General features: G+C 41.7%; 1 long non-coding RNA gene across 1 annotated transcript in view; it reads right to left on the bottom strand.

Moving 5' to 3' along the window:
• LOC125148721 (uncharacterized) overlaps positions 1-12,443 on the bottom strand; it is a 28,321-nt gene extending 15,878 nt beyond the window's left edge. The window contains exons 1-5 of the long non-coding RNA XR_007145677.1: positions 11,392-12,443; positions 9,734-9,770; positions 4,344-4,416; positions 1,404-1,464; positions 1,089-1,291 (exon numbers count right to left, since the gene is read on the bottom strand). This is a non-coding gene — a long non-coding RNA (uncharacterized LOC125148721). The remainder of the gene's footprint in view (positions 1-1,088; positions 1,292-1,403; positions 1,465-4,343; positions 4,417-9,733; positions 9,771-11,391) is intronic.
• Positions 12,444-13,236: the final 793 nt, after the last annotated feature.

Below are 13,236 nucleotides of genomic sequence, written 5' to 3'. Positions count from 1 at the left end.
TATTTTATATATTTTTTCTTTCAGAGTGTGGCATCTTAAGTGGCACCTGGGTGGCTCAGGCAGTTAAGCATCTTGATTTGGGCTCAGGTCGTCATCTCACAAGCCGGTTTGTGAGTCTGAGCTATGCGTCGAGCTCTGTGCTGACAATGAAGAGCCTGTTTGGGATTCTCTCTGTCTCTCCCCTCTCTCCCTGTCCCTACCCTGCTTGCTCTCTCTCTCAAAATAAATAAATAAGCTCAAAAACAAAAAAACAAATTCAGGGTTGCAGCTTCAAATTTAGTTTTTCATTACACGGATAAAGAACCTTATTTACGTCACCAGAAACTTTATTTAATGAAAAGAATAAATGTTTCTTTCCTGTCTTTCTACTCAAAAAGACCTAAAATATACCAAGATTATACCACACAGTAAGTAACCTTAGAAACCCCAAGAAAGACAATAGCCAAAAATTGAAAATTCGCCATCGATCTGGTATGGCCTAAAACAGATTTCACTTTGCATTCCTTAGAAACACAGGTTTTGCTAAACTAAATACAGGATATCACCTTTATTAAACTGAAACGTAAGGGCAAAAATTTCTTCCAGTTCTTCACAGAAATCAGCTGTAAGTCATTCAGAGGAATCTAAGCGTGGTTTTTTTTTTTTTTTTATTACCTGGCTTTTTTTTTCTTAATTTGCACTTAAAATATTTTCTCCCACATTTTATAATTTAAAGAACATCTGCTCTGCCTTAATCCCACTATTGCTGCTGTGATTTTATGATACTTTCTCTCAACTCTTCATACTTTTAAGTTCATCTCGCCCCTCTAAAATGAATTCTTCCCCTTCACCCCCTCCTCATCTTCACATGCATCTAGCTATTCTTTCCAGCTGCCTTCTCCTTCTTTGCTCCCATAAAGGCATCCCCGAGAATTGTCTACTCCCACCAAACTTTATAAATTTCAATCCTGTACCTTCCTCTCTGTGGTCATTACACTGACTTCTGTTATGATCTTGAGGACTTCCATTTCTTCCTAAGATCCTTTCCACCATTATAAGGAGCAAGAGGATGGTATGGGGTGGGGGGAGCATACAACAAAACAACTTACCTTTGCAAGACCAAGGACAGCTAGCGTCTTGAGAGAAGGTTTCAGAAGAGATTTAGATGATGGTAAAACAGGAAGAGGATCGCCATAAACTCTGGCTGGTGGTTTGGAAAGAGTTTCAGCCATATCTTTATTTTCAGAATCAGGACTGTTGTCCTCAGTTAAGGTTCCACCTTCTGGTGTCACAGTGCCACGTTTTGCTCTCACTTAGTAGAAAACAAAGTAAAGAGGACATGAAAATATCTGTCACTTCAAATTGGTGAATAACACGAGAATGGACAAGAATCAGTGAATAATACAAGTCTCCCAATAACTTACTGTTTTTCATGAATTGCCAAGAAGAATGCAGTAGCTTTGCTACGCGTGGTTTCGGGACATTCTAGAAAAGAATTAACAGCTTTAAGGATTACGAGAATCCAATTCAATAAAATCATTGTAATATTCACCATTACAAAATGAGCACCCTCACACAAGGAACACACGCTTTGGAATCTTTCAAATGTAGACTCAAATCTCAGTTATGCCGTTTACTATTTATTACCAGTCTCCATTTTCTCATGTGGTAAGCAACACAAGAGATCTCATAGGTAGTCTCAAAATGTTACTCGCCGTACCTGTAACTGATTAATATCGGGTAAATACTTTACCAAAGTAACCTCAGATACACCTTGAACCCTAGGTAATTGAAAGCATGTTGAAAACACTAACGCTAAGAAATTTAAATATGTTATCTTGTGAAATGTTTGCATGATTTATACTGGCATGAACTATCTCTTGTAAGAGAAAATGTACAAACTTACTCTTCAGTAGTATCTTATGTAGGTAAGTTGAAACTGCAAACAGTTTAAGTTGCTTCTGTTTCTCAAAACGCTAAAGTCAAATATGACTGTTTAAATGTAGCTCCTTCTGGGACGCCTGGGTGGCTCAGTCAGTTACGTGACCAACTTTTGATTTCAGCTCAGGTCATGAACTCACGGTTAGTGGGGTTCAAGGCACACATCGGGCTCTGTGGTGACAGCGAGGAACCTGCTTGAGATTCCCTCCTTCCCTCTCTGTCTGCCCCTCCCTACGAGCACTTGCTCGTTCTCTCTGTCTCTCCCGCCCTTTCCAAGACAAATACAAACATTACAAAAACATTTAGCTCAGCTCCTTCCAACAAAGATGAAAAAAGAATAAGAAACCTTGTGGGGCAATGAGTCATGGATGAAAACCACACACAGACAGTAGAATTCTGTAACCAATATGTTGACAATGGAGTTGACAGAAAGTGATGTACTAACAGAACAGACCCTAAAGAAATGTTTTCTGCAAGGAAACATTAGGGTAGGGGTAAACGATTAAAAAAGAGCATGGTGGGGGGAACACGTAGGTGGCTCAGTCAGTTCAGCGTCCACCTTCAGCTCATGAGTCATGATCTCACAGTTTGTGGGTTTGAGCCCCACACTGAGCTCTGTGATGACAGCTTGGAGCCTGGAGCCTGCTTTGGATTCTGTGTCTCCCTCTGTCTCTGTCCCTACCCTGCTTGCACTCTGTCTCTCTCTCGCTCCAAAATAAATAAACTTTGAAAACATCAAAAAATACCTTAAAAAGCATGGGGGGAGGAGAAGAAGAAAGGAAAAAAAATAAGACATGACCAATCAATCAAGCATGAGCTTAAGACAAGGAAGAAAAGGAAAAATGTGAGCAAAATAAGGTAAGTGGAAACAACATACACTTTTTAAAGGTACATAAGTAGGATTGGGCATATACTATGAACAATACTCTCTTTTAAACCTTTTAAAGATATATATAAAATCTATATGTAAAACAGAGGCTTCGATTCACAGTATATCCCTAATAATACTGACTTGCATCACTCTACAGTTATCTGGTTATAAATACTGTAATAAAGAATTTAATTTTTTTCACTATAAAGTAAATTGTTCACTTACTGGCATCTATCACTTCCTAAAAGCTATAAATTATTACTAGACTAACAAAAGAACAGAAAAAGAAAGGTTCCTAACACATCAACTTTCACTATGGAGAAAGAATTGGAATAAGAATTCTAGGAAGAAATGTGAACCTTCAAAGGATGTATGTAATGGGACACGGATGGGGTTAACAAAACAAAGGCTGAGGAGTTTTTCTCTGCATTTCTAAGCTCACAATGGGAGGATACTAAAAACATACTGTAACCTTCTTTCTTATGTAACTCCTGATTTCCTCAATATAATTCATTTGCGTTGATACATATTAAACACTAAAACGGATTATAAACTGAAGCCTTACTTTTTAAATTCACATATTTAATTGTGACATATCATGCGTATTTCGTTACTTTTCAAATTCCATTCTACGGAATTCCATTTCCCTACTCATTTATTCACATTCAAAAACTATGACATTGCTTCTTCCAAGCAAGACTTTATTCTAGGAGCTCCAGGAGTCAAACAAGTATGTTTCCTAACCTCCAGTACCTTATAATGATTTAGGGGCTTTGAAATGAATATTTAAATAAATATCAGATGTCTGAAACTTTAAATTTTAGAATCAGACACAAGGACTAGGAGGAGATAGTTTTAAAAGCTAGAATAGGAAAGATTTCTGAAATTAGAAATTTGACAACTTGGCTATGAAGAGCCTCTGCTCATAGAGCTACTCTTTTCAGCAAAATACGTATTCCTCAGGGAGATGCACAATTGTAACTTACTCTTCATGGAGTTATTTCAATACAGGGGAACACCTTTGTAAGGTAAATGTTGAGAAATAATGTAAACATCTAAGTTTCTACATTTTCTAATATTATTTCAGTCTAAATGTAGAACAAAGGATAGAGACAAAGGAAAATCCTGTGTCTCACCAAAATAAAACTTGCCCAGGGCCGGGGGCAACCTACAATAGATACTTGGATCCAGTAAGATTTCATTTAGGCAGGAGTATTATCAGTCATGCTACTATCACAGTAAGAATCCTTACCCTTAACCAAATGTCATATTTCCTCCATTATGGGAAAGCTTTTCCCAATATAATTTCACGGTCATTATATATTTTCCAGCCCATTCTTTGATCAGCCTCCACCTCTAGGATTTACCAAAGGAAAACAAAACAAAACAAAACATTCAACGCGTCATGTATCTGTAAAGTGGTTTGTTCTTACTAACTTTCCATTACACACATAAAATGATGATACACAGGCTACCGTTAAATTTTCAGAGTAAATAAGGGAGAAAACTAAATTCAGAGCAGGAAAGTGAGTTTCACAGGAGGGTACTTTACCTTGGTACCAAAATTGAAGTCTTGGCTAGCTGATGTAGGCCATGAATCATCAGGACCAGGTTTGTCGGAAAGCCTTTAGAACAAAAATATACAACAAAAACATGTTCATTTATTTAAAAACAAAATTTCAAAAATTAAGGGAAAGGTCAGCTATCTGTTTCTTCAACGAAGCTTCTTAGTATAATTAAACGTTGGCCTCTGTTTTTTTCATTACGTTTTACTTTAATTCCAGTAATAGTAACATCCAGTGTTATATTAGTTTATGAATATAGTGATTCACCAACTCCATACTCACCCCGTGCTCATCATGACAAGGGCACTCCTTCATCCCCATCACCTCTTTCACCCCTCCCACCACTCACCTCCTCCCTGGGAACCATCTGTTTGTTCTCTGCAATTAAGAGCCTATTTCTTGGTTTGTCTCTCCCTTTTTTTTTCTCCCTTTGCTCATTTGTTGTTTCTTAGGTGCTACATGAGTAAAACCACATGGTATTTGTCTTTCCCTGACTTTGCTTACCATACTACTCTCGGGCTTCAACCAGGTCATTGCAAAGACAAGGTTTCATTGTTTTATGGATGAGTAATATTCCAGTGTGTGTGTGCGTGTGTGTGTGTGTGTGTGTGTATGGATATACATATACACACACACATACATACATACATATAGGACTTCTTCGTTCACTCGTTTGTCAATGGATGCTTGCGCTGGCTACTGGAAATAATGCTGCAATAAACACAGAGGTGGGTGTGTCCCACGGAATTCGTGTTTTTGTATTCTTTTGGGTAGTATCCAGGAGTGCAATTACTGGATCATAGGATAGTTCTGTTTTTAATTTTTTGAGGAACCTCCATACTGTTTTCCACAGGGGCTGCACCCATTTGCATTTCCACCAACAGTGCAAGAGGTTTCTTCTGTCTCCACATCCTCACAAACACTTGCTTCTTTTGTATGGGAGTTTAGCCATTCTGACAGGTGTGAACGTGGTATCTCGTTGTAGTTTTCGGGAGCATCTTTTCATGTGTCTGTTGACCATCTGTATGTTGTCTGTGGAAAAATGTCTGGTTATGTCTTCTGCTCATGTTTAAACTGGGCTATTTTGGGGGAGGGAGATGTTGACTTGTATCAGTTTTTTATACATTGTGAATACTAACCCTTCATTGGCTTTGCAAAACATTTGCAAATACGTTCTCCCATTCCAGAGGTTCCCTTTAGTTTTGACGGTTTCCTTCACTGTGCAAAAGCTTTGTAGTTTGATGTAGTCCCCATAGTTATTCTTGCTTTATTTCCCTTGGCTCAGGAAACATAACTAGCAAAATGCTGCTACAGCCAAAGACAGAGAAATGATGGTCTGTGCTCTCTTCAAGGATTTTTTATGGTTTTGGTCTCACACTTAAGTCTTTAATTCATTTTGAGTTTATTTCTGTGTATGGTAAAGAAATTGGTCCAAGTTCATTCTTTGGTATGTGGCTTGTCCGGTTTTCCCAACCCCATTTGGTGAAGAGACTGCCTTTTCCCCACTGGATAGTCTTTCCTGTTTGTGGAATTAACTGCCCATACAGTTGTAGATTTCTTTCTGGGTTTTCGGTTCAATTCCATTGAGCTGTGTGGCTATGTTTTACAACAGTACCCACCATACTGTTTGGATTACTACAGCTTTGGAATAAAACTTGAAATCTGAGATTGCGCTACCTTCAGTTTTCCTCTTTTCCAATATTGCTTTGGACATTCAAGGTCTTTTGTGGTTCTATATAACGGTTAGGATTGTTTGTCTAGCTCTGTGACAAATGCTGTTGGTATGTTGACAGGGATTACATTACATCTGTAGATTGCTTTGGGTAGTGTACACACTTTAAAAATACGTATTCTTCCCATCTTTGAGCATCGGATGTCTTTCTCTTTCCGTCACCTTCAATTTCTTCCATCAGTGTTTTACGGTTTCCAGAGTACAAGTCTTTCAAAATTTGGACCCTGTTTTAAAACAGCTTTGAGTTCGCTATTTTGCCTCCACCTCTCCTAACCCGTGAAATCTCCAGGAAAGACCCAGTCTGAGTTTCCATAACCAAGTGTGACAGGCAGGGAATTCTCTGAAATGGTTGAAAATTAAATGTATAAAAGTTACCACAATGACTTCTCACCTCACATCTGTCAGAATGGCTCAGTTTCAACACACAGGAAACAACAAGGGTTGCTCAGGGTGTGGAGAAAAACAACCCTTGTGCACTGGTCATGGGATGTAAATTGGTATCGCCACAGTGAAAGCCAGTATGGAGGGGCCTCAACAAATAATAAAATACAAATACAATAGGATCCATTAATTCCACTACTGGGTATTTATTTACCCAAGGGAAATGGAAATACTAATTTGAAAAGATATATGCAACCCTATCTTTATTATAGCATTGTTGACAATAGACAAGATATGGAAGCAACCCAAGTGTCCACCAATACATGAACAGACCACACACACACACACACACACTGGAATATTACACAGCTATAAACCAGAATGAGATCTTGCCATCTGCAACATCATGGATATACCTAGACGGTACGAGGCTAAGTGAAATAAGTCAGACAGAGAAACACAAATCCTATATGATTTCACTTCTATGTAGAATCTAAAAAAGGGAACAAATGAACAAACAGAGAAAAAGCAGAAACAGACCCATAATGCAGAGAATTGACTGTTGCCAGAAGGGAGGAGAGGTGGGGGGATGGACAAAATGGGTGAAGGGGAGAGGGAAGTTCAGGGTTCCAGTCATAGAATGAATAAATCACAAGGCTCAAAGGTACACCATAGAGAATCTAGTCAGTGATATCGTAATAGCATTATACATTAACAGATGGGAGCTACACTTATGGCGAGCATGGAGGAACATCCAGAGTTGTTGCATCACCTATCACATTGTGTGTCAGGTAGACCTCCGTTTAAGTAAATATACCAAAGTGAAGGTTTCTATGTTATGAGTGGAAGTACTAACTGGAGATTAAAAGATTAAAAGTTCCCAAGGCCAACTTTGTTCTTACACTGGTCTTGCCTTATTGAGGTCCATAAGAACTAGCAAGACCTTCCAAGCCTTCAGGGGCATTCAGCTACCCAAGGAGAGAGACTGCGATCAAAATGGTCCTGGTAGTTGTGCCTCTATTTCTCTATTCGCTGCCTGAATATTTTCTTCCCTATGAGCTCCCACTCCTACATCACTCTTTGGCACGGTTCAGTGGCATTCTCCAACCTTTCAATCTTTAGCCTATGAAGGCACAGACTCCTACAACAAGGATGGGGTCAAATGACCAAGGGTAGGAGCCATGTCCTGCTCCTGGAGAACAAGCTAATTGGGAGTCTCAGTCATCCACACAGTCACCTCAACATAGGCATGTTATCACCTGTCCAGATGAAGCTGCCTTACTGATTTCACAAGTCAGTCCTACCCCTGCCCAGCCCTACAGGTACATGGGAAGGGCATCACAGATTTAGGAACTGAGGTGGAGTGAGGAGACAGCTTGCCTTCGGCCATACATTTCTGTAGTTCAGAATCTCCACATCCAACCCCCAATTCCTTGAGAGGATCTAAGCCTTCCTCCCTAAGTGGGGATAGAAGTAGAGGATATCATACTTCTATTTGCTGTACACAGACTCTTCCCAGCAGCTCAAATGATTTTTAATCTCTCTCAACAGAAAATCTGAAGTATGCTCACACCTTCAATGAAACCAACAGACACAAAAGCAGAAACCTGGTCAGGACCCTCTTGAACTCTCTATTTGAATATGCCTTTCTAAGCAACTCCCCTAATCCTGGGTCTTTCATTCCTGTCATTCACCTTTATCTCACTTGGCATAAAACCCCATATTCTGACATCTTTTCTAAAACTCTTATTCCTATCCAGCTCAGTGTTGTTCTTCTTGAAACCTGGTCTCCTCTGCTAATTCGATTCTTACCCTCCTTCATTGTATTCCTTAGACCCGCTCCCCAGCTTTCTATTATTAAAACATTTGCCTGCAAGGTGAAGACAAAAACAAAGAAAGGAAAGAAAGGAAAGAAAGGAAAGAAAGGAAGAAATGAACCCGAATTTAAATCTCATTTTGTTCACTTATCATGTCCAAATAGGTCACTTCAATCTCTTTTGAGTTTCAAATTCTCCATGTAAACAACCATTGGGCAAGGAGGTTAAACATAGGTTGAAGTACCAGACGGTATTATGATGAATTAATCTCTGAGGTTCCCTAAATCTTGAGATTCTAAGTGCTTTTGATTTGGCCTCTGGAAAAATGGAGGAGTCCTTAGATGGGAGAAGTGGAAAAATTAATGGAAAAAAAAGAAATACCAAGAAAACCAGAGAAGGAAGTAAAAAGGCAAAAACACAGTACAGAAAAGTCATGGGAAAAAACATCTCCAAAAAAAGAAAAAGCTTCCGAGAACAAGTCAAGGGTACTGGCCCAAAGGGAAACCAGACTGGGAACTTAGGCAACAGAGAATCATATAGCAATATCCTCCAAATAAAGGCTGAATTTAATTAACAAAACATGGTCTACAACTAGATATCCTTCCCTTACAGAAAACTCATTTGTCTCAAGAAGAGGGGATATCACCACATCTAAGGAGCTGCCTGACGAGATCTTGCTTATTATGTAAAAGCCGTGACACCATGGCCATAGCTGACATCCACCCTAAAAGCTCTGATGGTAAAACCAAGGGACTAGTTACCACTGCACTAATTACTTTTGTTAGCACTAGTGGTCAAACATATAAGGGCAAATGCTTGGACTAACCTGGGTTCTTAAGAAAACCCTAAATTAGAGTTCCGACGTCATTACCTTTGACATTCTGAGTTGATCTGCTCTAGGATCTGTGTCTTCATCTCAGTGCTGCTGAGGAACCAGAGAATGGATGTGGAAGCTACACAAGCTGACGGGCAAACCCCTCAGCTACTCATTAACTATGGAATCATGGGGCAAGTAATCAATTGCCCTGAACCACAGTTGCCAAAGTAATAAAAAGTAGGCTACAATAACACAGCTACTTTGCAAAGCTATGCAATGACTATATAACTTAACAGATGTTATGCATAGGATATAGTGTCTCATCCAGGGTAGAACACTCAACAACTGCTTTTGTTCTCTGCGTTCCTTTAGGAAACACATAATTTTCATTTCATACATTTCATTCCCTTTCCTTTCATTTTCCGTTTCATTTCATTTCCTTCCGTTATACTTTGAGAGTGAGTGCACACAGAAAGAGGGAAAGATATCCCTAGGAGGCTGTCAGCGCAAAACCCGACGTGGGGCTTGAACTCACAAACCTGAGTTGAAATCAAGAGTCACACCCTTAACCGACTGAGCCACCCAGGTGCCCCAACAAATGTCATTTTTACAAATCCATAAAAATCCTACCTGGTTATAGAGTCTTCCTCGGCATTCTTATCTGCTCCTAAAGAAGAAAGCAAAATACAAGTTAAATCAACAATCGAAAAATATAGGAAATTACAAGTGTATGGCCAATGATTTGTTCAAAAGTATTGCTTTGGGACCCCACCTGGAAACCACACTACACTGAATGGTAGTTGTACCATTGGTAGGCTTAAAGCACTAAGAAATCTTACTTTCTCCTCTATATTGACCAAAAGCAAGAATGGGTTTTATCAGAATTTTACACCTACAGGTGAACTGATGTTTACAATGACCATCACTGACCGACTCTATGACGCAGGAGGAAAATGGTATCGTTAGGTGAATGTTTATCCTAAGCTGACAATGTCAAACTGAAACTAGCATGATTTTTCTGGACTTCCACTACTAGAGGAGTTAAAAGAGAGTATGTTTAATTTTGCTGTAACACAGCAGAACTTCCCCAGCCCTTCGGTACAGACTGTTCAGTTTTAGGACGAAACACCCCCTCACAAAGTGTGCTCTATAGCTTTTGTACTTTGCAGCATGGCCAAACTATAGCAAACAGACTCTCCCTGGCCTTATTTCCAATGGGAAGTTAAGGAAGAAGGATTTGGCATTCCAGTTTGATAAAGTTCTAACCTCTTGAGACTGTCTCCTTCCATTGCTAGAGAGTCTATCTAGACCCATCGTACATCACAGAGGAGGAGGATCCCAATGTGAGTGCTATGTAGTGGTTCATGATGTCCCCCTAGGTGACACACATCTAGAGAAATCATGTTTTTTTTCATGGAAGGCATGTATCATCAGATCCTCTACTGATGAGCAACAAAACAAAACAAAGGGCAAAGAATATCTTGAATGCCTACATTCAATTACCGGGGAATTTAATTTTCTAAACAAAGATATCCACTGTATGATTCCAACTATAGGACACTCTGGAAAGAGCAAGACTGTGGAGGTAAGGGTTGGGGTGAATGTAGGGATAAAGGGGCACAGCACAGAGGACCTTTAAGGCAGTGAAACTCTTTCACACGATACCACAAAGGTGGATTCACATCATTACACATTTGTTAAAACTCATAGAACGTATAACACCAAGGCTGAACACTAATGCAAATTAGAAACTTTGCCTGAAAATGATGAGTTAGTGTCTGTATAAAATGCACCACTGTTGTCAGGGTGCCTGGGTGGCTCAGTTGGTTCAGCGTCCAAGTCTGGATCTGAGCTCAGGTCATGATCTCACAGTTCATGGGATCAAGTCCTACATCAGGCTCTGTGCTGACAGCACAGGATTCTTTCTCCCCTCTCCCTCTGCCCCTGTGCTGCTCACACACGTGCATGCTCTCCCGCTCAAAACTAAACAAAGGAACTGAAAAATACATACTACTAAAAATGGACCACTGTCATGCAACATGTTGACAACAGTGGAGGCGATCCGTGCAATGGAAATCATGGCACCACACATGCTGACATTGCAGTGCTGCGTAGACATGGATGGACACGTTTGGGTTATGACACGTAAAAGCCTGGCTCTGATGTCAGACAGACCTGGGGGTGAAGTCCCTGGCTCCGCACCCTGTCGGCTGTGTGCTCTTGAGCAACTCACGCCTCCCCTCCAAGCTCGGGTTCTCTGTCTGTAAAGTGGGGACAATCGCACTCACCTCAGAAAGTTACCTGTACACACAGGGTACGGCACAGAGTAGCCCCCAGCAAATGGAAGTTCTGATTCCTGAAACGATGTGCCCCAAGAAATACAGAATTCAGAATCAGCCACCAACTCACTACTGTAAGCCCTGCCTTCTGACTGCAGATCCGGAGTCAATGGGTGCTAGAGGCCTTGCCCAAATTTCAAGGTTCTGTCCCTGCCCCCCTGAGGCACCAAGGGTGATGCCACACAGGTCCCTCTGATCAGGCGATGGCCTTGGCCTCATGTCAGGAAGAAAGCTCATTCCATGCCCCAAACTCGGCTGCTCCCAGGAGAGAGGATGCAGGCCCACACCTCTGGTCACCAGGGGCAAAGTATACCCACCCCACCCCCCCACCCCGCGGCCAATAATCCAAACTAGACTGACATGGGTGGGACCTCCAAGGACGCTCCTTCTCCACATGTGGAAACTGAGTCCTTTTGAGGGGAAAGGACTTGTCCAGGGCATCGAGGGAGCTGCTGGCAGAGCTGGGACCAGGGTCCCAGCTGGAGCCCTGCCCAGAGGCAGATGCCTTGTTCACACATTTTTCTGCCTGTGGCCCCCACTCCCAGTTGAACAGACAACCATTTCCTTGAAAACACAGCCATTCCAGTTGCAAACATCTGCAGAGCACATATTACAGCTAGGTTTGGTTAAACAATGAACAAAGAGTCTGCAAGTTTTTATCCTGAAGGCTTTTGGGGGAGGTGCTAGAGACGCCCGCCCTCCCCTAACACAGTCATCAGAATACCGTAGGTCTGTATGTTTTGTTGGAAGGTGGTCTATCTACATAGAGCTTTCTTCAGGTCCCCACAGGGCCTCTAAGAGGGCTAAACTGAAAACATCTGGGCCTTCCTGAGGAATTTCACACATCCCACCTTATTCAGAAATGCTAGACTCAGGGGTGCCTGGGTGGCTCAGTCTGTTATGCATCTGACTGTGGCTCAGGTCATGATCTCACCATCTGTGAGTTCCAGCCTCGCGTTGGGCTCTGTGCTGACTTCTCAGAGCCTGGAGCCTGCTTCAGATTCTATGTCTCCCTCTCACTCTGACCCTCCCCCATTCATGCTCTGTCCCTCTCTGTCTCAAAACTAAATAAACTTAAAAAAAAAAAAAAAAGAAATGCTAGAATGTACAGTCAGCCCTGGAGCTGATTCTTTCAACAACGCGGGACATGCCACACCTAGAGACCTATAGGCAGACATATGCCCGAGCTTTCTGATCAGGGAAGGGCAGCACAGGTCCAGGCTTCAAGCCTGTCCTCTGGTGGCTGTGTGCCACCAGGCAGGGAGGGGCTTCTTGGTGCTCAGTGCTGACACCAGATGCGAACACCCTCAACACACATACACAGGCACAGATATGAGGCCAGCCCCCAAGGTCTGAGGGCATTTGTGGTCTCAGGCTGAGGACTCAAGATACAGGGGTGAGGCAGCTCAGCAGTGACGGGGTCCCAGGATGTGAAGTGACATGAGGAAGGCGATAGACCCGCATACAATCACACATACATGGTCACGGCCTCACCCATGTACACAGAGACTCATGCACCACACAGATACACCTCATGCTCACGAAAACACATAAACACACAGACCCATGTATACGCAATAAGAAGATATACTTGGATATATCCAGACCGATGCACAGACATTCTCAGAGGCACACACTCCCAGCCACATGTCCTCGCCCACATAGGCGTGTGCATGCTTTACACACACGCACACACACAGTCCAAGCATCTAAACGCTTCCCGGGAACCAACCACTATGGATTCTCCCCTCTGAGGGCAGTCCAGGGCTACAAACTAAAGGCTGGACTGGGTTC

This window comes from Prionailurus viverrinus, chromosome D3, assembly GCF_022837055.1.
Source record: "Prionailurus viverrinus isolate Anna chromosome D3, UM_Priviv_1.0, whole genome shotgun sequence".
NCBI classification, from domain to species: Eukaryota; Metazoa; Chordata; class Mammalia; order Carnivora; family Felidae; genus Prionailurus; species Prionailurus viverrinus.
Note: the sequence above shows the minus strand (reverse complement) of the source record. Positions and strands in the feature narration are given on the sequence as shown.